Below are 4,932 nucleotides of genomic sequence, written 5' to 3'. Positions count from 1 at the left end.
ATATATACACAATTAGAATAGCATACAGGCATTATTGTTTCAACGCCCTTATCATAATTTTATAATTATACTGAGATACACACACACACACACATACACACACTCACATACACGCATACACTCTCACACACACCCACACACATGCCCAATAGGCTTCAACACAGTTTCTGTCTATTGAATCCACTCAAAAGCTGTTGGTTGACCAGTGGTTATAGTAGAGGACACTTGCTATGCAATGAAATTGAACCCAAAACCACATTGTAGCAAAGCAAGTTTCTTAACCACCACACAGCCACACCTGAGCCTAGCCAGGCTTCCTTACAATTTCCTTCAACTAATTTTCCACTCATAAGTACTTTTTGTTTCAACTCTAGTGTACAATGACAGCAAAAAGATCCTCAGTGCTTGTCCAAGGTACCACACATGTACCAAGGCACCAGGGTACCACATAGCAGAACCAAACCAAAATCAAATGGATGGTTCCAAAACAAAACTTCTCAACCACTCTGCCATTCCTAAACCCATGAGATCATGAAGACTTTTAATGAAACCACTCTGACATAACAGTTATAGCAGTACCAATTCTATTGTCTTGAAGACTTTTAAATCTATTTGTTAAGAAAATTCTTTCTCAAAGACAGTAATTCCATTCTTCTTCACTAATAAATTACATTTATTCTAACATTTTTATTTCAAACATGACAATTCACTTTCCTCTTTCTTATCGTAGATGCAATCTTTTTGTACACTTCCTTTGTCATTATGAATTATTTAAAATATGTCTGCTTTCGACTCTGTTCAGCTCAGATGATTATATGTGTGTGTGTATGCGTGTGAATGTGTATGTGTGTCTGTGTTGATGTGATGTTGCGTCTGTCTAAATGTAAGGTGCATAAGTATTAGGCACCTGTGTGTATATGTGTATATGATACATATTACACATCTGTGTGTTTGCTTGTGTATCTTTACAAATTGGGTGCATATTATAGGTGCAGGCATAGCTGTGTGGTAAGAAGTTTGCTTCTCAACCACATGGTTCTGTGTTCAGTCCCACTGCATGGCACCTTGGGCAAGTGTCTTCTACTTTGACCTCAGGCTGACCAAAGCCTTATGAGTGGGTTTGGTAGATGGAAACTGAAAAGAAGCCCGTCATATATATATATATATATTTATATATTGCTTTTGCCATGTGTGTTTGTGTGTGTGTATCTATGCATGTCTTTGTGTCTGTGTTTGTTCTTACCACCCATTGCTTGACAACCAATGTTGGTGTGCTTACATCCCCATAAGTTAGTGGTTTGGAAAAAGAGACAAATAGAATAAGTACGGGACTTACAAAGAATAAATCCTGGGGTTGATTTCTTTGACTAAAAGGCGTTGTTCCAGCATGGCTGCAGTCAAATGACTGAAACAAGTAAAAGAATAAAAGAATATATATTTGTTTTGCAAGATTTTTGATGTGAAATCGTGTGTTGAAACAGATGTTGTTGTACTTGGGGATGGTCATGTTGCCAGTTTAGCCAATAAAAACACATGCACTGTATATTTGGTGTTAATTTGCTTCAGCTTTATTTTACATTAATCCTATTTCGGCCAGAGTTCTTTCGTCACACTTCTGTGACCTCATCAGTGGTCCTTTGCTTTCTTCTTTCTTATATGTGTGTCCCTCCTTGCTAACGATCAGCCATTTTGTATTTTGTATTCCTATTGTATGTGTCTACGCATGTGTATCCCTCAATGTGTGTCTATGTTTTTGTAAGTACATGTGTGTGTATGGGGAGTGCCTCTATTATCTGTATCCTCTGTTTATACATGTTTGTTTATTTTTGTTTTTATTTATTTATTTGTTCATGTGTTTACACCTACTTTTTTTGTTTTTTGTTTTGTTTTTGTTTTTTGTATTTTGTGTTTAATTTTTAAATTAAATACAATTTAATAATGAGGTCACAGAAGTGTGATGAAAGAACTCTGGCCGAAATATGATTAATGTAATGTAATGTAAAATAAAGCTGAAGCAAATTAACACCAAATATACAGTGCGTGTGTTTTTATTGGCTAAACTGGCAACATGACCATCCCCAAATACAACAATAATAAAAGAATATATTTATATATAAGGATACTGCAGTTATTCCTAACCAATTTTCTTTTATCATTTATCAAAATCCATACAACAGCAACGAATAAGCTAAACTTGTTAGCATGTGAGAGGAAATGCTTGGTGGTATTTCGTCTATCTCTACATTCTGAGTTCAAATTCCACCAAAATCAGCTTTGCTTTTCAACCTTTCAGGGTCAATGAAATAAATATCAGTTGACCACTGGGGTCAATGTAATTGACTAACCCACCTCCCATGAAATTTGAGGTGTTGTGTCCTACAGTTGACAGGATTATTAAAATACATATTTTTCAGAAAGAAAAATTGGAAAGGTTTTTTCTTTTAATGATGGTGGCTTTGGTAAAAGCACTGTTGTCTTTCACACCAATGTACTTTTTGCTTGTTGGAGGCGCAATGGCCCAGTGGTTAGGGCAGCGGACTCGCGGTCATAGGATCGCGGTTTCGATTCCCAGATCGGGCATTGTGAGTGTTTATTGAGCGAAAACACCTAAAGCTCCACGAGGCTCTGGCAGGGCATTGTGGCGAACCCTGCTGTACTCTTTCACCACAACTTTCTCTCACTCTTACTTCCTGTTTCTGTTGTGCCTGTAATTCAAAGGGTCAGCCTTGTCACACTGTGTCACGCTGAATATCCCCGAGAACTACGTTAAGGGTACACGTGTCTGTGGAGTGCTCAGCCACTTGCACGTTAATTTCACGAGCAGGCTGTTCCGTTGATCAGATCAACTGGAACCCTCAATGTCGTAAGTGACAGAGTGCCAACAACAACAACTTTTTGCTTGACCTACTAAAAACAGTACCTAAATTCCATCAAATCACATACCACTGTCATAACAATAGGAAAGGCTCACTGAGAAATATAGATTAGTGAAGCAGTACTTATAACCCACATATCAGGCAAAAAACATGGCACAGCATTTTAGGTCATATGCTACACTCTTTGAAAAAATATCAAAAAGCATATCTCTGCAATATAACATTATGTAAAGTAATCAAAATGTGTTGCGTTAACGAGTTGAATTAATTATGAGTAGCAGAGAAATTATCATTAATTATGTTTTATTGATCCTTTTCATACTGAAAGCACCAAGCTGTTGTTTGTATTGAGCTGCCCAACCAGGAGGAGACCCAGGGGTAGACAAAAAACAAGTTAGTTGGATAATATACCACTAGTGTAGCTAGAGTGGGTGCTGCCTGGGGCAGCTTTCTGTTTACCATCCCCCGGACCCCACAAAAAAACACATATTGCCTACAGCTCATCTCACAATTGTGAGTTCAATTCCTGGTGAGGTGTTGTGTACTTGAGTAAGAAACCATGTTTCATATTTCTTCAGTCCACTCAGCTGGCAAAAATGAGAAGTACCCGTATTTCAAAGGGTCAGCCTTGTCGCATTCTGTGTCATGCTGAATCTCCTTCAGAACTATGTTAAGAGTACATGTGTCTCTCGGAGTGGTTGGCGTTAGGAAGGGCATCCAGCTGTAGAAACTCTGCCAAGTTAGATTGGAGCCTTGTGTGAGCCATCTGGTTCACCAGTCCTCATTCAAATCGTCCAACCCATGCTAGCATGGAAAGCAGATGTTAAACGATGATGATGATATATATAGAATAATGTCATCATTTTGGTTATCATAGCCTTGTGAGTGGATTTGGTAGATGGAAACTGAAAGAAACCCATTGTATATGTGTGTGTGTGTGTGTGTTTACATGTCATTTATGTCTATGAAATTTTTGATGCAGTGGCAGTGTTGTTGTCAGTAAACTTGTCCAGAAATCACTTGTTCATTTCATTCCTTTGATGCCACATATAATAAAAGATTTCTTACTTGAGAAACCAGAAACGGTTAACATTAGGAAGAGCGTCTCAACTGCAAAACAATACCTCAATAACATATTCACCTAACCCATGCTAACAAGGATAAATGGACGTAAAAACATGTCAAACAAACAAACGTTTGCTCTGACCAAAGCATGTCCACTCAGAACTAATCCTTTTTCAATCTGAAAATAAAATGCAATCAGTTGAGAAAGCTCGTCTGTCCTCTTGCTATTAGTAGCTTTTTAATTATTTATTCAGGGAAAGCGATCACTAAGTGCAACTCACAAAGTGCAAAGAGAGACCGAGTGATACTTAGTATTTATCTCTTCTGCATACATTTCACAACTTAATGGGACGATGTAGCCCGATGTAATGTTTGGTTTAGCAAAGCTGTTCAATTTGCTATTTATAGAGATCAATAGTATAAGTAGATTGGCCAGTCTTCAGTGATCAATATCTGTTAAACTGTGAACTGATTGGTATGTGTCATTATGCTCTGATATAAAAGGAGACAAGACTACCGAATCAGAAGAGCATCAGGTAAGACGTCTAGTGGCATACCTTCCAACACTTTATGCTCTGAGTTCAAATTCCACCAGGGACAACTTTGCCTTTCATCCCTTGGGCGTCAATAAAATAAATATAATTTGAGTACTGCATTCTTTTACTCTTTTACTCTTTTACTTGTTTCAGTCATTTGACTGTGGCCATGCTGGAGCACCGCCTTTAGTCGAGCAAATCGACCCCAGGACTTATTCTTTGTAAGCCTAGTACTTATTCTATTGGTCTCTTTTTGCCGAACCGCTAAGTTACGGGGATGTAAACACACCAGCATCAGCTGTCAAGTGATGGTGGGGAGACAAACACAGACACACAAACACACATACATGCATATATATATATGTGTGTGTGTGTGTGTGTGTGTGTGTGTGTGTGTGAGTAAAAATAAAAACAAAAAAAGGGGCTTTGTATGATCGTGTATAGAGGAATATATT

At 37.9% G+C, this 4,932-nt stretch overlaps 1 protein-coding gene across 1 annotated transcript in view; it reads left to right on the top strand.

Moving 5' to 3' along the window:
* Positions 1–4,932, top strand: part of LOC106871799 (mucin-3A) — a 164,652-nt gene that overhangs the window by 28,045 nt on the left and 131,675 nt on the right. The window lies entirely within an intron of this gene.

Source organism: Octopus bimaculoides, chromosome 27 (genome assembly GCF_001194135.2).
Source record: "Octopus bimaculoides isolate UCB-OBI-ISO-001 chromosome 27, ASM119413v2, whole genome shotgun sequence".
Classification (NCBI taxonomy): Eukaryota; Metazoa; Mollusca; class Cephalopoda; order Octopoda; family Octopodidae; genus Octopus; species Octopus bimaculoides.
This window is presented reverse-complemented; position numbering and strand designations above follow the sequence as displayed.